Raw genomic sequence first — 23,118 nt, 5'->3', positions numbered from 1 at the left:
AATTTTGTTAAAAAAACGTATTGATGTGATTTTTCCTCATAAGATACATATAACAGTTGCTAATAATTATACAACTACAAAACCAACCTCCGCAATTCCATATACTTTTCTTAAGATGTAAAAAACTCCGTGGTTTGAACTGGGGAGATTGTGGGGAAGTTTTGATTTAAATTCTTCATATGAAAAGGGTATAGTTTTCCTCTGTGCATTCATGTATTTGTGCCCTATTCTTAGTGTAATCTGTTTATTCTTGGTGTAATATGTTTCTTCATATGAAGTGGTCTCATTATTCAGCTCGAAAGCATAAGGAGATAGAGAGACTTCTCATCATACGTATACTTTCAACATCCTTTGTAAAACTTATAACATATTTCCCTCAGTGACTCTGCACTTTCTTCCAAGCCTTGTATATGTTTCCAAAATAGCGTAATAGCATACATCAATAAGCAAACATCAAAACTTCAAGTGCCCAAATTATGCAGAGTAACAAGTGTCGGTTAAAAGGTCTTTTTCGTTATGATCACTGTTACTGTTAGTCACAATGACCATCTACAAAGTTGTAAGCTTTCAGTATGTTGTTACGTGCATGCTATTATGGTCAACATTGTATACCTCTGCGTTTTGTTCATTGGAAATGCTGGTGTTGGTTTGACCTTTTATCGTTACCCTCAACATTCATATTATTGCAATGTATTATATTGTTTTCAATTTTTAGAGCACCAAGTTTACATATGCAATGAAACTGCAAAGAAAAAGAATTTCTTATATGTATATTGTAACGACACGTCCCCAATTATTACGATTTTTATAATTTTTAAATGTGAATTTATGAAAATGCCATTCGAGGCAAGGTGTTGACTTTTGTTGACTACCGTGTCGTGTCACGTAAGGTTCATTTTCTTTGCGTATCCTTGTAGTAATCGTCGCCACGAACGTGTGGGCGCAAACGGATCGTGATTTGGAATTATAACAAATGAGATATTAATCTTTAAAGCAGGGGGCATTTTAGTAAATTGGTTATTTTCTAGAATATTCCAGATTTTTGGAGAAAAATCTGGTAGCCACGTGTATGGCCCAGATTAAAGCAGAATGGTGATGGGTAGTGGAGATGGGAAAGTAAAGGAGAGAATGAGGGAGAGGTGTAGGCAAATGGGGAGATGAGAGAAAAGAAAGTGCCCAATCAGAAATAGAGAAATGAGGGGAAAGGAGAAGGGTGAGAAGCACGGGATCATGGATCCCTACCGGTTCTCTAAGACCCGACCCATGGAAACTGTGAAACCCGATGGGTTTCGATGGGTTTCTAGCCAATTTCCGACGATTTACACTGAGTTATCACCTGGGAACTTCTCACCAGCCTTCCCTTTTGATTTTCCACACAAATTAGACAAGATTTGGTCTTGGTTTCATGAGAATGGCACCGGTGGCACCATGGTGTTCTTGGTGGCAATTCGCCAATTTTTGAAGCAAAGTCCTTCAATCTCTACCACCATTAGGCTCCTTGAACCTAGAAACAATGCCTAATCATTGGTTAAGGCGTCGGAGCTTGTATGTAGTCCAATCAAGAACCACCCATTTCTAAGGTGCCAACGGGTTTTCGTGAAATTGGGGCTTTTCCCAGCCAAATTGGCCTTAGTCACAGGTATGAAAGTTGCTCCAATCATTGAGATCTTCATTCCTATAAAATTTGGTAATTTTTAGAAATAGTTGAATTTTCTGGCAAGTCTGGGCGGCCAATCGCCACCTGCGGCTACACATGGGTCGAGACGTCCCCTGACCTTCCTAGGTTAAATTTGAATACTCTAATTCTATTGGTGAAGTCCGATTGACGAATTTCCATCATTTGAACGTAGTTCCATTAAAGTTCGCCGCTTAATTATTATAGTAATCGATAATCTGACCGTTGGATAGTCACTAAATTTTGATACATTATAACACGTAATATTTAAAGATATTAAAAACTTACGGAATGGGAATCCGACGTACGGATCTTCCTAATTAGGACATGTAAGTTATATATTCTATTGATAAGAATTCTAAGACATGATTTGATAATTATTCTAGCCGCCGATCGTTCGTGACGCCTTGACGTTTTTGCTAGGAGTTGTAGCGCGGACTCTAGGTGAGCAGGTTTTTGGTTTTCTATATATATATATACGTATGTATACTTTACGTTTTTCCCAGAAATTGTTTTAAATGAAATGTGATTGAAATGTCATGTCATACTTGCGTTATATTTTAGTATATGCATTAGTATAGCTTTGCATAATGTTATGTGATGTTGCGGAGCCCAGGTAAGCTATATGTGAGTACATTATGTTGTTAATGGTTGTGATGTATATGGTTATGCTTGGATGCATTTGGTACTCATTATCCTGTACCAAGGTGTTAGTGCTTCGCCCGAGGTCTGGGCCTGCCTTCATGTGATTGTTCACCTCCCGCACCGTATGCTCACCTTAGATTCAAGGTAGGTGCCAGCCTGTCGTACAGACCACATTAAGTGGTTCCGACTCGTAGGTGACTTGCCATACTTCGCACAACCTTCACGTGATCGTAGCACTTGAGCGTATCTATTTACATCCAACATGTCGTACAGACCATATTAGGTGGTTCTGACTCGTGTGAAGGTTTAGAGCTGTACAAGTCACGTTAGGTGACTCCAGCTGGCATATCAGTTTACATTGATTTATTTTACCTGGCTTACTTATTTCATTGCTAAGATACTTGACATGGCATATACTTGGTATTCACTACTCTCGGGCATGATTTTCTATATATGTATGTATTATTATTTTCTAGAAAATTATACGGGGTTTTACGGCGGAGGCTTATAATGTTTTCAAAAAGGTTTTTATTAAAAACTTTATTTTTAGGCCTACTCACCCTTATTTTTGCGTCCTTCCAGGTTTTAGCTGCTGAAAGTCCATATCGACAAGGATTTGTGGCGAATCTCAATATAGGTGGCTACCTTTGAGGGTATGATCCTTACCCACACTACTGTACTTTACTTATGCTCTGACGTTGCATGTGAAACGAGCTCCTTCCCGCTCGTAATGCACTCTTGTCCTTAGACACTTTTAGGTTTAAATTTATTCACATTGTCCATCATTATACTTTATGGCTTCGTCACCTTCCAAGTGACGACTAGCAAAGCTCTATTCAGAGTCCTAGTGGACATTTTGGGCCGGGGTGTGTCATATATATTATAATATTATAGTTGCAGTAGTTACCTAATTACCCCCTAAATTTCTGATAGAGTGTCCATAACCTTTGGTAGTTGATCCCCATCACCTGAAGTTGATGTACTGAGAAACTTGATGTATTGGCATAGGAACAGGATGTTGTTTCTTTGACCTGGTAACACCAAATTTAGTGAACTTAATATTTATGCAGAAATATTGGATATTAGTCTATTATCTTTAGTAATTGCCTGAGTTTTAACATTAATAATCTGTACTGCAGAAAATGCTAAAGAACTTCTTTTTAAGTATGAAGTGTGTGAAAGTGAATATCAGTCTTTTGGTCTTAAGTGAATGTAGCTTTTAGCTTTGTATTAATTTCGATGTTTCTGTTTACATTGTTCTAGCACGTGTCTGAGGGATGTCAAACAAGGACTTTGCAAATGACCTTGATGATAAAGCTAATTGGCCAAAAGCTATTGAAGACTACTTTATTAGTATGTTGTATGAAGAGACAAAAAAAGGCTTGCAAACCAACACTATAGAAAAGAATCAGTGGGATCCTATTGGCATGAAGTTGTTTGACAAATATGGTAATAGATACTCTTGTGAAAAATTGAAGCAAAAATATAATCAGTTGCGGAAGATTCACCGTGAGTTTGCCAAGCTTGTTAATCATACTGGGATGGGTTACGACCTTGTTGTAAACATTGTTCAAGCATCGGACGAAGCTTGGGCAACTTATATTAAGGTATTTATTATATTATATAATGGTTAGTAAAATGACTATGGATATGCTTTTGTGTTTGGTATTGAGATATTTTGCTTTATGATGAACTATAATTAAATGAGTACGGAAATGACTAGTTTTGGTAATATGATAAATGTTATGTTATTATCCTATAGTATTGTCTTGTCACTTTGTTTAGCTATTAATTACTTGATAGTTGTATAATATAATTATTTGTATGTCTATATAGGATGGATTCAAATGAAGTGGACGACAATGGTTCAAGTTCAGAAAGTAATTCATCATCTGATTTGGATGATTCACTTGGAGGGTTGTTTTTAGTTACAAGATTATATGAGCATTTCTCATGTTTAAATAAAGAGCCATGCATGACTTCACATTTTTCAGGCCGTCAATATGTGATAGACTTATTGAAAGGACATCCACATAGGTTATTTGATATTGTAAGGATGGATAAAAACACGTTCAGGATTTTGTGCTCGATATTGAGAGAATTGAACTTTCTACAAGATGATAGATTAGTTTGTGTGGAGGATGTCGTATGCATGTTCTTGTTTACTATCAATCATACAATCCGCAATAGGGTAATTGCTGAAACTTTCCAACATTCAAAAGAGACTGTGTCAAGACAATTTAACCAAGTTCTCAAAGCAATATGTCGACTTGGTACTCGTATAATTCAACCTCCAAATATGGATGCGACACCTTCTGAGATTTTGGGAAATCCGAAGTACGATCCATGGTCTTAGGTAATGTATTTATAAAGTACATTTTATTATTTAGTTAGATCATGACTATTATTTTTCTACAAAACCTAGAAAGATACATGTTTAAAGCTCTAGAATAACAACTTAGGTTGAAGTAAACTATATTTTGTGCACTAACATGTGATGATTAGAACTATAAAATGGTAGAATTGCATTGGCGCTATTGATGGAACACATATCAGTGCATGGGCTCCTTCATCAAAACAAATTTCATACCGAGGTAGAAAAGTTAGTATGACACAAAATATTATGTTAGCATGTTCATTTAACATGATGTTCACATGTGTGTACATCGGATGGGAAGGAATGGCTAATGACTCGAGAGTGTTGATGGATGCAATAACAAGAGAAGATAATAGGTTTCTAATGCCTAAAGAAGGTACGAACGAAGTCATTGATACATATCAAATTACTTATAATTTTTTTTCTTATTGTATTTGGCTCAAGTGAAATACTTATATGCATTGTTCTTGGAATAGGAAAATATTATGTTGTTGATTCCGGCTATGCCAACATGAGTGGGTTTCTTGCACCATATCGCAAAGTGCGTTATCACTTGCATGATTTTAGAGGAAAAGGTAAACGTCCAAGAGGAGCAATGGAATTGTTCAACTTTAGGCACTCATCACTACGTAATGTTGTTGAACGAAGCATTCGAGTGCTTAAGAATCGTTTTCCTATTCTAAAGTACAAAATAAAATGATATATAGGTTTAAAGTATTAGAATATAATGAAAAAGTGGAAAACAAGCTTATAATATGTGTTCAGTATTCAATAAGTGTCTTACAATTTATTAAAAAAATAAAAGTTGTCTATTTTTTGTCTAAGCGAGAATCGCGATTTAGATGGATCTGATAGGACAGACTCTTAATACCATCTCCAACCCTGACCTATAACCTATTTTTCCCCTTCTATTCCCTCCCCCCCCCCCCCCCCCCCCCCCCAAAAAAAAGAAATCGAATCCAACCCAAGCTTAAAATTGGACCTAAAACCTAAAACAAAGCCAAATTTAGTACAGGATTTAGCCTAGGATTAGTGGGGCTGGCCATTTTATTTAGTTTTATATTTATAAATTCTTTGAATCCAACGGTTAAGATCTAATTTGATGAAATTCAATGGTAAAAAAAAAATTTAACAGTCCAAATTTAAATATAACGGCTAAAATAAAAATAAAAAATCTTTTATTTGTTTCATATTTTTTCATAGTGCTTAACGAGTTTCATGGTGTCGATTAGTAATTTTTCAGTGTTTGTCAAAATCGAAATATTTTTTGGTTAAAATGTTCATAAGATTAAATTTGGATAGTCTACAGAATTTTTTTCCTTTTAAAAAAAGTTACTTTAAGAAAAAAAAATAGCCTAAATTTATTTTTTAATAATCAATGGCTAAAATTTTAGGCAAGAAGGGTTTGAGGAAAAAAGTTATTTCTGGGTTAAAACCTCAGGGCCTGTTTGGTATTGGATTTGAGTCCAAAGTTTTTAACTCAAAAACTATTTTTAAGTTTTAAGGTAAAAAAAAACATGTTTTGTAGGCCCATTTTGCAAAACTGGACTAAAAAAATTATAAAAACTGCCATTATAATTTGAAAACAACAAAAGTCAGGTTTTAGGGTTTTTTTTTTTTTTCATGATTTCATATCCTATGCCGTGCAGACCACGAGCAGGCCTTACGCCTCACCAATGACGAACGACGAACGACCAAGAATAAAGACGAACATGTAATCCCTTTTTTCGAGTTTTTGGGTCTTTGAGACTTCAATTCCTCAATCCAATTCGAAGAGACCCTTTTCACATTGCGTATTTGTGACTCCAATTTCGGATTTAATTTTCTATAACTCTCTCTCTACTTTCTCTCGCTTGTATTATCTTTTTGTGTTGAATTGCATGAATGTTTGATTGTTTGTATAATTGGTCAATTATGTGTTTTTATTGGTGGTTTCAAAGATTTGTTGCATCTGCATGTGAAAATTAGTAGTCGCTTGAAAAGCATTACCCACTCAAAGATGTCTCTAGTTGTTAGTCTTTATTAAAATCGAATTTGTAATAATGATGCATTTAGGATGACATTGAGCCAGCTAAAGTAAAATAGGTGAGATTGTAGTCATTAGTCAGCGTACTGCAGGTCATCTGTTTTCGATTCTTGTCTAGACTGGTTCTTCTACCAATGCAATGAGGCATTCTTGCTAGCGTTGTCGATTTCTTATTCTCTGTGTATGCCTATCTTATTCTCTGTGTATTGGGTTTTTGTGTGAATACTATTTTTTCCGATTGTTAGATCGTAGAAGGAAGTTCAATTTATCAAGGATCAAGTTTTGGAGTAGCAGACGCCACGCCACCTTCGGTTCGAGGTATGGAAATCTCGAACTTGGAATCTACTTGGAGTTATGGTTTTATCTGGAATTTACTTGGAGACCCTGCAATTTTTTTTTCTCTTCAATTTTGTTAAAAAAACGTATTGATATGATTTTTCCTTATAAGATACATATAACAGTTGCTAATAATTATACAACTACAACAACAACCTCCGCAATTCCATATATTTTTCTTAAGATGTAAAAAACTCCATGGTTTGAACTGGGGAGATTGTGGGGATGTTTTGGTTTAAATTCTTCATATGAAGAAGGTATAGTTTTCCTCTGTGCATTCATGTATTTGTGCCCTATTCTTAGTGTAATCTGTTTATTCTTGGTGTAATATGTTTCTTCATATGAAGTGGTCTCATTATTCAGCTCGAAAGCATAACGAGATAGAGAGACTTCTCATCATATGTATACTTTTGACATCCTTTGTAAAACTTATAACATCTTCCCCTCAGTGACTTTGCACTTTCTTCCAAGCCTTGTATCTGTTTCCAAAATAGCATAATAACATACATCAATAAGCAAACATCAAAACTTCAAGTGCCCAAATTATGCAGAGTAACAAGTATCGGTTAAAAGGTCTTTTTTGTTCTGATCACTATTACTATAAGTCACAATGACCATCTGCAAAGTTGTAAGCTTTCAATATGTTGTTGCGTGCTTGCTGTTATAGTCAACATTGTATACCTCTGCGTTTTGTTCTTTGGAAATGCTAGTGTTGGTTTGACCTTTTATCGTTAGCCTCACCATTCATATTATTGCAATGTATTGTATTGTTTTTAGTTCTTAGAACACCAAGTTTACATATGCAACGAAACTGCAAAGAAAAAGAATTTCTTATATGTATACATTATAATATTATAGTTGCAGTAGTTACCTAATTGCCCCTAAATTTCTGATAGAGTGTCTATAACATTCAGTAGTTGATCCCCATCACCTGAAGTTGATGTATTGAGAAACTTGATGTATTGGCATAGGAAAAGGATGTTGTTTCTTTGACCTGGTAACACCAAATTTAGTGAACTTAATATTTATGCAGAAAGATTGGATATTAGTTTATTATCTTTAGTAATTGCCTAAGTTTTAACATTAATAATCTGTACTGCAGAAAATGCTAAAGAACTTCTTTTTAAGTAGGAAGTGTGTGAAAGTGAATATCAGTATTTTGGTCTTAAGTGAATGTAGTTTTTAGCTTTGCATTAATTTCGATGTTTCTGTTTACATTGTTCTAGCATGTGTTTGAGGGATGTCAAACAAGGACTTTGAAAATGACCTTGATGATAAAACTAATTGGCCAAAACCTATTGAAGAGTACTTTATTAGTATGTTGTATGAAGAGAAAAAAGGCTTGCAAACCAACACTTTAGAAAAGAATTAGTGGGATGCTATTGGCATGAACTTGTTTGACAAATATGGTAAGAGATACACTCGTGAAAAATTGAAGCAAAAATATAATCGGTTGCGGAAGATTCACCATGAGTTTGCCAAGCTTGTTAATCATACTGGGATGGGTTAGGACCTTGTTGCAAACACTATTCAAGCATCGGACGAAGATTGGCCAACTTATATTAAGGTATTTATTGTATTATATAATGGTTAGTAAGATGACTATAAATATGCTTTTGTGTTTGGTATTGAGATATTTTGCTTTATGATGAACTATAATTAAATGAGTATGGAAATGACTAGTTTTGGTAATATGATTATTGTTATGCTATTATCCTATAGTATTGTCTTGTCACTTTGTTTAGCTATTAATTACATAATAGTTGTATAATATAATTATTTGTATGTCTATATAGGATAGATTCAAATGAAGTGGACAACAGTGGCTCAAGTTCAGAAAGTGATTCATCATCTTGGATGATTCACTTGGATGGTTGCTTTTAGTTACAAGATTATATGATCATTGCTCATGTTTAAATAAAGAGCCATGCATGACTTCACATTTTTCAGGCCTCCAATATGTGATAGACTGTCACATCCTGGCCTGGGATAGGATGATATTGTCTGCTTTGGGCCCCGACCACGCCCTCATGATTTTGTTTCTGGGAACTCACAGGTGACTCCGACTTATATGCTAGCATTGATTGATGATATATGGATGAGTCGTACAGGTCACTATAGGTGACTCCAACTTATGTGCTAGCATTGATTTATTAAGCACATGATTATTTATATTGCTCATGAGATGCTGTGTCGTGGTATATTTATGGATTTACTGTTGATATACTTTTGATTTTACAATGATATGTGGTATGATTTTTTTTGGAAACTATACAGGTGTCACAGCGAGGGGTTATAACGATTTAGAAGGTTTTTATTAAAATTTTATTTCCAGGGCCACTCACCATTGTTTTGTTTCTACCCTCCATGTTTTTTTTTAGCTGAGTTTTTTTATCGACGAGGATTCGTGGCAAATCTTGGTATTGGAGATTACCTTCGATGGTATGATTCTTAATCTACTATACTATACTTATGCTCTGACATCACGTGTGAAATGGGTTTATTTCCACTCACAACGCACTCTCGTATTTGGGCACTTTTATATTTAAATTTATTTACATTTTCCCACATCACTATACTTTATGGCTTCGTCACCCTTTTGGTGTTGGCCAGCATAACTTGATTTGGAGTCCAAGTTGACTTTCCAGGTCGCGGTGTGTCATAGACTTATTGAATGGACATCCACATAGGTTATTTGATATTGTAAGGATGGATATAAACACACTCAGGAATTTGTGCTCGACATTGAGAGAACTAAACTTTCTACAAGATGATAGATCAGTTTGTGTTGAGGAGGCCATATGCATGTTCTTGTTTACTATCAGTTATACAATCCGCAACAGGGTAATTGCTGAAACTTTTCAACATTCTAAAAAGACTGTGTCAAGACAATTTAACCAAGTTCTCAAAGCAATATGTCGACTTGGTACTCGTATAATTCAACCTCCAAATATGGATGCAACACCTTCTGAGATTTTGGGAAATCCGAAGTACGACCCATGATTTTAGGTAATGTATTGATAAAGTACATTTTATCATTTAGTTAGATCATGACTATTATTTTTCTACAAAACCTAGAAAGATACATGTTTAAAGCTCTAGAATAACAACTTAGGTTGAAGTAAACTATATTTTGTGTACTAACATGTTATGATTTGAACTATAAAATGGTAGAATTGCACTGGCACTATTGATGAAACACATATCAGTGCATGGGCTCCTTCATCAAAACAAATTTCATACCGAGGTATTAAAGTTAGTGTGACACAATATTATGTTGGCATGTTCATTTAACATGATGTTTACATATGTCTACACCAGATGGGAAGGAACAGCTAATGACTCGAGAGTGTTGATGGATGCAATAATAAGAGAAGAAAATAGGTTTCCAATGCCTAAAGAAGGTACAAGGTCATTGACACATATCAAATTACTTATAATTTTTTTTTTCTTATTGTATTTGGCTCAAGTGAAATACTTATATGCATTGTTCTTGGAATAGGAAAATATTATGTTGTTGATTCCGGCTATGCCAACATGAGTTGGTTTCTTGCATCATATCGCAAAGTGCGTTATCACTTTTGTGATTTTAGAGGAAGAGGTAAACGTCCAAAAGGAGCAATGGAATTGTTCAACTTTAGGCACTCATCACTATGTAATGTTGTTGAACGAAGCATTGGAGTGCTAAGAATCGTTTTCCTATTCTAAAGTTGATGCCAAATTATCCAATTAGGAAGCAAAGACGCATTCCCGTTCCATGTTGTGCCGTGCACAATTTCATTAGAATGCAATCAAGGAATGATACTTTGTTTCAACAATTTGAAGACAATGACATTGATGTCGTAGATGAAGAAAGCTCGGGCGCGAATCAAGAAGACGAAAACATGCATTTGAATGACGACAACGTTATGAATGATGTTAGAGACCACATAGCCGGATCAATGTGGCTTGATTACGTCAATAACAATTAGTCTTAAAGTTTATTGGTTTTCTAGAATGTTTTAATGTAATCTTTATTATTGTATTAGCACATGGATATAAAAATAGTATGTTTAAGGTTTAATTTCATATGTTTTGTATATCTTAAAACAAATACATAATTGGAAAAAAAAAATTGTTTTCAAGAGTTCAACCAAACAAGTTTTCAAAATTTTAGATTCAAAAATAATTTTTAAGTTCAATGCCAAACACGTTTTGTTGCAACTCTAAAAATTTGTGATTGGAATTTCATAATTTCAGAATATACAAGATCTAATCTTTAGACATCATTTTTCACTTTGATTAAGATGTGAGCCTGCCTTCTCAGTACAAAACTGGCTTACATATCATTTTACACCATATTCTCATGTTTTTTATTCATTTTTACATCCAATAGTTTCAACACCTGAAGTAACGCACGAGCGCACTATTGCTAGTTTTATTCAGAAAATTGGACTCTTCGTTTCAAAGTAACTGGTCGAACCCCAAAGCTGTGCAAATTAGGGCTTGCAGATTCTCTCTTCGAGAATTCAGATCGCATCGTAACCATTTGTATTTAATCGAACTTGGTTTTCGATAGCTAGGGCTTCAAGGCTGAGGAATCGGAATCGCACTTTTAGTGGCTCCGCACAGATTATACTCGATTTCAGAGACCTCAAGATTTTCAATCGGTGTTGTGGTTGAGAGGAATTTCAGGTGAGTAGTTTCGTTCTGATTTTCAATTTAAGGAGATTTGGGATTGGAATTTCATAGTTTCATAATGAAATTTATGCATCCGGATTGCGGATTCAACATTGGGTTGGCCAATTTCAAAATTAGGGCACAAATACAATGCAAAATCCATGGAATCGAACAGAGCCTATATGGGTTTTGGTTATAATTGTTTGATTTGACAAAAATTGCCGATTTTGAACAATTGTTTCGGTTCAGCATAATAAAAATTAGGGTTTTCTTTTGTGATTTTTCAGGTACTTTGCATTTGTAATTGTTCAATTCGAGAGGGAAATGTGAGGATATGATAGAGATGTAAGCAAATTTTGGATCTTCATCTATCTGTTTTTTATTATATGTAAATTTTCAATATTGATACTTTAATATTTTTTGGAGAAAATTAGTTTGACAATTTTTTGGGATAGGATTATGGTCTGTGAGGCGACGAATATGAGGATTATGAGGACGATGAGGATGGTGAAGAGTATGAAGAGGAAGAGGAAGATCCAAAGCCTACCAAGGAAGCATTGGCATACCTTGAGTTGAGACAACGCTTGAAAGAACAATTACGAAAGAATAAAAGCAATTCTTCTTTGGCCAACTCCAATAATAAAAAGAAGAAGCTCCCATTTGACAAGTGTGTAACTACTATATAACCGTTGCTTTTCCTTTGTGGAAAATTCATGCTTTCTTAGTAAGACAAGGCAGGCGGTTCTGTTTGTTTCTACTAATAGGTTCAATGCTTCCTTATTGTAAGTAACCAATGATTATTTGATGAACAATATCTAGCCTTGTTATCTGAAGTTCTAGGGAAGCAGTAAGTGATGCAACTAAAATAGTTCTGTAATGTATTGATTTGCTTATATTCTACCAAAGCCTGTAATGATATAGGTTTTATAGTTGGAATTTCTAGGACAGGCTAATGTTTTCTTTTTCAAGGGTATAACCATCTGAAAGTAATATAGAGAAATGAGAATACATTCTGAAGAGTTGTCATCCTTGCAACTTTATTTGCAGTTCCTTGTTTTCTTTTTTTGTGATAAGCTTATCAGACAGATATTTTGTTTCATAATTTTTCTGTGGACAATATAGTGGTAATTGGTAAAATAGAAGTTTTGAAATTGATTTTAAATTGTTTCCCTACTTATTTTGCAGTTTTGGATCTTTCTTTGGCCCATCTCAACCAATTATTGATGTGAGAGTGATTTAAGAAAGCAAATCGTTGTTAGAAACCAAGCACCTAACATCCAGTGCTACCAACTCTTTCCCTCATGCATGTATTATTACTCCCTCTTTTTGATATAGCTCATAAATTCATAACATTACTTGCTCATATTGACTTTTTTCTGTACCTGTCATATACAATTGGTCTACACTTTACACATATAATGAGTCCACTTATGCCGTCATTATCCCAAAATGATTATGGGATAGTTTTGGCCTTGTAATTTCTGTGTTATGTCGTATCTTGTTATTTGTGGAAATTTTTGGGAACTTTAGTTTGTTAAAAGAAATTGATTTGACATGCATATTATTTGAGATTCTTCTTTCCATGTGGTGTAATATACAATCTTATTGTTGCTAGAACCATTTTGGAGTTGCTTTTGCTTTCCACCTCTTTTATTGGTTCTAATCTTAAATTTGATGAAAGGGTTACCAATCACTCGATTCTTGGTGAGGGTCTAGGAATTTCTAGATTTACCCGCATAGGTTTATATCTTGAAACTTATGACTTACTTGGCATGCTTGATTTGTGTCTTGCTGCTTATTTTGTTTAGTTTTTAACCCTAGCATTAGCTATTGCTTTTTATGTAACAAAAAATATTTTCTTGGAACTCTCTTCATTTTATGAACACGCTAATGTTTATAATGATATGCTTAATAAGATTTTTTACATGCCTAAAATCTTGTTGCAGAAAAGTATTTTGTTGCAACTCTTATAAAAATATTTTCAGATAACAAAGACAGATATTGTTCATCAAATAATCATTAGTTACTTACAATAAGGAAGCATTGAACTTAGTAGTAGAAACAAACAGAACCACCTATCTTGTCTTACTAAGAAAGCATGGATTTTCCACGAAGGAAAAATAGCAGTTATATAGTAGTTACTCACTTGTCAAAAGGGAGGTTCTTCTTTTTATTACTGGAGTTGGCCAAACAAGAACCACTTTTCTTCTTTCGTAATTGTACTTTCAAGCGTTGTCTCAACTCAAGGTATGCCAATGCTTCCTTGGTAGGCTTCGGATCTTCCTCTTCCTCTTCATACACTTCACCATCCTCATCGTCCTCATAATCCTCATATTTGTCACCTAACGGACCATAATCCTATCCCAAAAAATTGTCAAACTAATTTTCTCTTAAAACTAATAGAGTATCAATATCAAAAATTTACATATAATAAAAAACAGATAGATGAAGATCCAAAATTTGCTTACATCTTTATCATATCCCTGCATTTCCCTCTCGAATTGAACAATTACAAATGCAAAGTACCTGAAAATTCACAAAAGAAAACTCTAATTTTTATCATGTTGAATTGAAACAATTGTTCAAAATCGGCAATTTTCGTTAAATCAAACAATTATAACCAAAACCCATATAGGCTTTGTTCGATTCCATGGATTTGGCATCGCATTTGTGCCCTAATTTTGAAATTGGCCAAACCAATGCTGAATCCGCAGTCCGGATGCATAAATTTCATTTCGAAACTATGAAATTCCAATCCCAAATCTCCTTAAACTGAAAATCAGAACGAAACTACTCACATGAAATTCCTTTCAAGCACAACGCCGATCGAAAATCTTGAGGCCTCTGAAATCGAGGATGAACTATGCGGAGACACTAAAAGTGCGATTCTGATTCCTCTGCCTTCAAGCCCTAGGTATCGAAAACCAAGTTCGATTAAAGACAAAGGGATATGATGCGATCAGAATTCTCGAGGAGAGAATCTGCAAGTCCTAATTTGTACAGCTTTGGGGTTCGACCGGTTACTATGAAACGAAGAGTCCAATTTTCGGAATAAAACTAGTAATAGTGCCCGCGCATTGATGCGAGTGTTGAAACTACTAGATGTAAAAATGCATTAAAAAAACATGAAAATATGGTGTAAAATGATATGTAAGCTAGTTTTGTACTGAGAAGGCAGGCACACATCTTAATCAAAGTGAAAAATGATGTCTAAGGATTAGATCTAGTATATTACGAAACTATGAAATTCCAATCCCAAATTTTTAGAGTTGCAACAAAACGTATTTGGCATTTGGCATTGACCTTAAAAGTTATTTTTGAATCTAAATATTTGAAAACTTGTTTGGTTTAACTCTTGAAAACAATTTTTTAATTTTTTTTTTCTTCCAATTATGTATTTGTTTTAAGATATACATAACATATGAAATTAAACCTTAAACATACTATTTTTATATCCATGTGCTAATACAACACATATATGCTCGATAATCAAAATAAACTTGAAGTCTTAGGTAATAAATATTACATTAAAACATTCTAGAAAACCAATAAACTTTGAGACTAATTGTTATTGACATAATCAAGCAACATTGATCCGGCTATGTGGTCTCTAACATCATTCACAACATTGTCGCCATTCAAATGCATGTTTTCCTTTTCTTGATTCGCCCCGAGCTTTCTTCATCTATCACATCAACATCATTGTCTTTAAATTGTTGAAACAAAATATCATTCCTTGATTGCATTCTAATGAAATTGTGCACGGCACAACATGCAACGAGAATGCGTCTTTGCTTCCTAATTGGATAATTTGGCATCAACTTTAGAATAGGAAAACGATTCTTAAGCACTCCAATGCTTCGTTCAACAACATTACGTAGTGATGAGTGCCTAAAGTTGAACAATTCCGTTGCTCCTCTTGGACATTTACCTCTTCCTCTAAAATCACGCAAGTGATAACGCACTTTGTGATATGGTGCAAGAAACCTACTCATGTTGGCATAGTCGGAATCAACAACATAATATTTTCCTATTCCAAGAACAATGCATGTAAGTATTTCACTTGAGCTAAATACAATAAGAAAAAAAATTATAAGTAATTTGATATGTGTCAATGACTTTGTACCTTCTTTAGGCATTGGAAACCTATTATCTTCTCTTGTTTCCCCTCATTTCTCTATTTCTGATTGGGCACTTTCTTTTCTCTCATCTCCCCATTTGCCTACACCTCTCCCTCCTTCTCTCCTTTACTTTCCTATCTCCACCGCTCATCACCATTCTGCTTTAATCTGGGCCACACATGTGGCTACTAGATTTTTCTCCAAAAATATGGAATATTCCATAAAATAACCAATTTACTAAAATGCCCCCAGCTTTAAAGATTAATATCTCCTTTGTTATAATTCCAAATCACGATCCGTTTGCACCCACGGGTTCGTGGTGACGAGTGCTACAAGGATACGCCAAGAAAATGAACCTTATGTGACACGACATGGCAGTCAACAAAAGTCAACACTTTGCCTCGAATGCATTTTTGTAAATTCACATTTAAAAATTATAAAAATCGTAATAATTGGGGACGCGTCGTTACAATATACATATAAGAAATTCTTTTTCTTTGCAGTTTCGTTGCATATGTAAACTTGGTGTTCTAAAAATTGAAAACAATATAATACATTGAAATAATATGAATGTTGATGGTAACGACAAAAGGTCAAACCAACACCAACATTTCCAATGAACAAAACGCAAAGGTATACAATGTTGACTATAGCAGCAAGCATATAACAACACATTGAAAGCTTACAACTTTGCAGATGGTCACTGTGACTAACAATAACAGTGATCATAACAAAAAAGACCTTTTAACCGACACTTGCTACTCTACACAATTTGGGCACTTGAAGTATTGATGTTTGCTATTATGCTATTTTGGAAACATATACAAGGCTTGGCAGAAAGTGCAGAGTCACTGAGGGGAATATGTTATAAGTTTTACAAAGGATGTCGAAAGTATATGTATGACGAGAAGTCTCTCTATCTCCTTATGCTTTCGAGCTGAATAATGAGACCACTTCATATGAAGAAACATATTACACAAAGAATAAACAGATTACACTAAGAATAGGGCACAAATACATGAATGCACAGAGGAAAACTATACCCTTTTCATATGAAGAATTTAAATCAAAACTTCCCCACAATCTCCCCAGTTCAAACCACGGAGTTTTTGTAGTTGTATAATTATTAGCAACTGTTATATGTATCTTATAAGGAAAAATCATATCAATACGTTTTTTAACAAAATTGAAAAGAAAAAAAAATTGCAGGGTCTCCAAGTAAATTCCAGATAAAACCATAACTCCAAGTAGATTCCAAGTTCGAGATTTCCATGCCTCGAACCAAAGGTGGCGTGGCGTCTGCTACTCCAAAACTTGATCCTTGATAAATTGAATTTCCTTCTTCGATCTAACAATCGGACAAATAGTATACACACAAAAACCCAATACACAGAGAATAAGAAATCAACAACGCTAGCAAGAATGCCTCATTGCATTGGTAGAAGAACCAGTCTAGACAAGAATTGAAAACAGATGACCTGCAGTACACTAATCAATGACTACAATTTCACCCATTTTACTTTAGCTGGCTCAGTGTCATCCTAAATGCATCATTATTACAAAGTCGATTTCAATAAAGACTAACAACTGGAGACATCTTTGAGTGGGTAATACTTTTCAAGTGACTACTAATTGTCACATGCAGATGCAACAAATCTCTGAAACCACCAATCAAAACACAGAATTGACCAATTATACAAACAATCAAACATTCATGCAATTCAACACAAACAGATAATACAAGAGAGAGAAAGTAGAGAGAGAGTTACAGAAAATTACATCCGAAATTGGAGTCACAAATACGCAATGTGAAAATGGTCTCTTCGAATTGGATTGAGGAATTGCAGTCTCAAAGACCCAGAAACTCGAAAAAAGGGATTACCTATTCGTCTTTATTATTGGTTGTTCGTCATTCGTCATTGGTGAGGTGTAAGGCCTGCTCGTGGTCTGCCTGCGCGGCGCAGGATATGAAATCGTGAAAAAAAAACCCATAAAACCTGACTTTTGTTGTTTTCAAATTATAACGGTTGTTTTTAAAAAAATTTTAGTCCAGTTTTACAAGATAGTCCTACCAAATAGGTTTTTTTTTACCTTAAAACTTAAAAATTGTTTTTGAGTTAAAAACTTTGGACTCAAATCCAATACCAAACAACCCTTAGGTTTTAACCCAAAAATAACTTTTCTATTCAAACCCTTCTTGTCTAAAATTTTATTCATAGATTATTAAAAAAAGAATTTAGGCTATTTTTTTCCTTCTTAAAGTAACTTTTTTAAAAACAAAAAAAATTATGTAGACTATCCAAATTTAATCTTATAAACATTTTAATCTAAAAATATATAGATTTTGACAAACACTGAACCGACACCATATGACACACCCCGATCGAGATCAGGGCATGCTGGCTGTCACGTGGAAGTGACGTAACCATGTGCACAGTGCGGAAGCTAATAAATTAATAATAAAAGTACGAATAATTAAAAACCAACTTTACACAAAGTAAGAACATACATGTGCAAGCGTAAGAGTGAAAAACAAATTTCAGAGCACGAAGACCTAATGCAGTCTGGGAGAAATAACACTACAAAACACACCCCAAAGGTGATCCTACACTGGTGATAATCTGTCAGATATGCCGGGGAAATCCTCTGGGAAGCCACCAAAAGTGCTAGCCAACTAGAACCTAGAGGGGCGCAAAACAAAAAGTGTGAGTGGGCAAAAACAAAGCTTTTCAAAACCGTTTCATAAACAAGTTTTAACCCCTCGTCGTAAAACCTGTATACTTCCCAGAAAAATAGAATATATATATATATATATATATATATATATATATATATATATAAATCACGCTCAAAAAGATGTCATGCCAAAAGCCTCGAAATAAAATGCAAGTGCTCAGGAAATGTCAAATCAATGCCATGTAATCTGTCAGCCGGAGTCACCTAACGTGACCTGTACGGCTAAATCTAGAGCTCAAATCTCCATCTCGCTAACTATACCTGCACACGAGTCGGAACCACCTAAAGTGGTCTGTACGACAGGACTGGGGGTAATATAAGTACGCTCAAGTGCTACGATCACGTGAAGGCTGGGCAAATAATCGCGGGTCACCTACGAGTCGGAACCACCTAAAGTGGTCTGTACGACAGGACTGTGCACCTAACTTGGATCCAAGATGAGTGTGTGGTGCGGGAGGTGAACATCACGTGAAGGACTGTGCCCAACTCTGGGCGGGAGCACTAACACCGAGGGTGCAGGTTATGAGCTCTCTATGCATCTCAAACCACTACTGAATATAAACATAAATCATAACTCACCTGGCACTTACCTGTGCGTCCGTAGCACCAGACATATATACATATGGGACTAATAATGCGTAAATAAATGGCAACAATAAGCATGGCATATAAACGTATAAACATTTCAATTCATTTTTTGGGAAAAACATCAGTATATAGGTATACACGTGCCTGGCACACTGACGGCGTCAGTTAACGCCGTCAGGAATATTCCGTTAACTTTAACGGATTCCATTAACGCCGTTAGGAATATTCCGTCCAAACTGACGGAATATTCCGTCATCTTCTCCGGCAAAGCTCCGGCGCCGAAAAATTGGGAAAACTTTAAAACCTTGTATCTCACTCGTTTTTCAACCAAATTTCACAAAATTGGTACCAAAATGAAGCTTACAACGAGAGGAACAAATCCATACCACTTTCAAGCACTAAAACCCATGGATTCTCGACGAGAAAACACCACCAACTCCGGCCAAGCTTGTAACTTATGATTCCGACGTCCAAAACCTTCAAACAAACCACCCCGAGCCTCCTAAGGACCCCACCAAGCTTCCTACAAGCTTGAAATTCCCAAAAACACAAGAATTAACTTGTGCATAAACAGTGACCAAATCGGGGTATCCCGAGTTCGACATGAAAACGAAGGTATCCTTACCTGAAATAGGTATGGTTGAACTTCTACGGACCTTACGAGCAGGAATATGTAATTTGTTTCCTCGATCTGTGAAGGTTTGGTGTGTTTTTGGGTGTGTCCGTACAAAGAGGATAGGAAAGGGAGAGAGAGAGAGCTCGGGACAGGGGTGCAGGACAGGGAAAAGGGTGATGGGGTGTGGGAGAGTGTGTGTGTGGTCCAAAACCTGCCAACAAAATCCAAAAACAACCACACAACGAAACAACCACACTAGGGGCAAAATCGTCGTTTCACCCCTACGGTTTGAAAATCCGGAACGGGCTGTCACACCATGAAACTCGTAAGCACTATGAAAAAATATGAAACAAATAAAAGATTTTTTTTATTGTTATTATTTTAGCCGTTATATTTAAATTTGGATTGTTAATTTTTTTTTTTTACCATTGAATTTAATAAAATTAGATCTTAACCGTTGGATTCAATGACTTTATAAATATAAAACTAAATAAAATATACATATGTAGTGGGCCAGCCCCACTAATCCTAGGCTAAATCCTGTGCTAAATTTGGCTTTGTTTAAGGTTTTAGGTTTTAGGTCCAACTTTAAGCTTTGGTTGGATTGGATTTTTTTTTGGGGGGGGGGGGGGGGGTGGGGTGTGGAATAGAAGGGGAAAAATAGGTTATAGGTCAGGGTTGGAGATGGTCTTAAGAGTCTGTCCTATCAGATCCGTCTAAATCGCGATTCTCGCTTAGACAAAAAATAGACAACTTTTATTATACTTTTTATTTTTTTAATAAATTGTAAGAGACTTATTGAATACTGAACACATATTCTAAGCTTGTTTTCCACATTTTCATTATGTTCTAATACATTAAACCTATATATTATTTTATTTTGGAGTTTTTGTTATCTCAATAGAATTATATATTGTTATGTATAAATTAACACTTATTTAGATGATATATAATAAATTTATTTGAACTCGCCTAATTCGCTTAGCGCTAAGCTCCGTGCCTAGACGCAAAGCTCCAGCTGGCTACCCGTCCAGTGCTTAGTGTCTTTTTAAACCTTGAATACAACGTAGAAGTAAGTTGTTAATGGCTACCCGTCCGGGCAATTGTAATACCCGGTGAAGAAGTTGTTAATGTTCCACTTCTTGATTTGTTACTTGTTTCTAGTAGCTGTGATTATTATTGAAATATACACATATACATTGTTGTGAAATACTATTTAACATATGTGATTACTCTGTAATGTTTGAGAGCTCTTCTTGTATTCTATGTTTGGAGTCTAGAAACTGAAAAACTATTTGTTTTTAGTGTTTGTTTTATGCTTGAAATATGCTTCAAGGTTGATTTGCTGTTTTCTTAATATGTTTCAAGGTTAGAGAAAGCTGATTAAGGGATCATGGCAACTATAAGAATAGAGTGCCCTGTTTTGGAGCCAAGCTCTGGTAATTTCTTATCATCGTTACTTGCTACTACTCCATAATTAGTTTGGTAATATTATCATGGAATTCATTTTTATTTATTGTGTTTTGGTTGGTCTTATTTCATTTTTATGTTACATGTAATCTCTTCATAAAGCTAACTCCAAACCTTAGTTTCTCTTTTGGTTTTGGTAATCTGTCATTCTCTAAAGCTCTTTTTGTTGATTTGTGAAATAAATTTGGAGCTTTTACATAAACTGCAGTCTTAATTAAATTTTGTTGTTACCGATCATAGAAAAGTTGATAGCAAAGGTATCCCTTCGAACTTGATTTTAATTTTTTAAGTTTTTGTTCTTAATTTTTTTATGTATTATTTTTTGGAAACTTCAAGCATCTAATTTGTGCATTATAGTGCACTGATTTGGTAGAGAACCTACCTGAGGATCATTCAGTGGAGAACCTTAAGAGTATACTTGGTGAAGCTGGAAAGTATGTTATTTTCCTTCTTTTTCTCCCTATGTTGTGGCATTACTGTTCTCTTTAGTTTTGGATATAGCATGGTTTTCAATCTTTCAGTTAAGAGTACACATATGAAGTTGTATTTCATACGATAAAAGTGTAACATCTGTGTCTTTCTATCTCAATCTCGCTCTCAATTGCTTATAATTTTTTTTTTTTCACATGTTAATCACATTTGCTAATCTTCTGCTATCCAAAATTCTGTCTTCCATCGTTTGTCTTTCCCTTCCTTATATCTGTCACTATTACTGATAATCAAATGTTTTTGTTCAAGCTATTAGTCATGCAAGTCTGCACACTAAGTAAGTTTTCAAGACATTGAAGTTACGGTAAGCCATCATACTTTATAAAGAATTTATAACTTTTAAGTGATTGCAAATTTGTTTGACAGTGGAAACTATGAAGATGTAATGGATTTTCGAATCATTGATCCAACCAAAGTGGATATTTGTGTCATCTATTTCATAAATAGAATAAAAAACTCATTTATATAATTAATTGATATTTTGATTCCTTTTATTGTTTAGATGGTGAAATGTTGGGTCAAGCATGCATACTCTGTTGCTCCAACTTTTAATTGTCAGACTGTAGTTGGACTTGAGTTAACGTTATTCTTACGAAATTTGTGGGTTTGATTTTGGGTGCAGGCTGCAGCTGATAATCAGATTCAATAACTATGATTAAGCTCTTGGAAACAAAGGGTTCAAAGACTTTGTAAAGTTTGGTTCCAACATTTGTACAAAATTTTATAAAATATCAGTTATGCAAATTTATAGTTGTATTCTTATATTTTAATGATATAACAATTTGTTTTCTCACCAAAAATAGAAAAAGAAATATGATACTCCAATTTGGATGCTCACACAGGGCATCATTTTTTAAAATATTATTTTGCAACTTTGCCACCGATGTGAATTAGGATGGCACTACAGGAAAGACACCAATGCAATATTGGTAGCCATTGTTACAATAGAGTCATCTACATAGATCACACTCTTTAGTTTAAGGGTGCTTGGTGGTCATAGAGGTTTGCCACCAATATGAGTGGCAACACTTGACAATAGCCACCAAATGAAAAGGGTGGCTTATAGCCAAATTTCTAGTAGTGTACGACACAACGTACGAGACATTTTCCTACCAGTAGCGGTCTATCATTCACTTGTGTGATATCTTGTAATGATCTTTTCTTTGTGATCTTGTTTTAGAGCGTGTTCTGTGCACTCTAGCTATTTTCTTAAACTCTGTTTAATTCACTTAATTTCCCCTATGATTATTTATTCATGTATATTTCCTCCTAATCATTACTCTTGTATTCAATAAATGGCTTTCGTCATCCTCGGATGTTGGTCAGCACGTGCCTATCCGGGTATTCGAGGAATATCGGGGTTGGGACGTGTCAAATTAG

Source organism: the organism of the source record quoted next, unplaced genomic scaffold (assembly GCF_019419815.1).
Source record: "Pyrus x bretschneideri cultivar Hongxiangsu unplaced genomic scaffold, Pyrus_bretschneideri_v1 Contig69, whole genome shotgun sequence".
Taxonomy (NCBI): domain Eukaryota; kingdom Viridiplantae; phylum Streptophyta; class Magnoliopsida; order Rosales; family Rosaceae; genus Pyrus; species Pyrus x bretschneideri.
The sequence above is the reverse complement of the archived record's forward strand: the minus strand, read 5'-3'. Positions refer to the sequence as shown.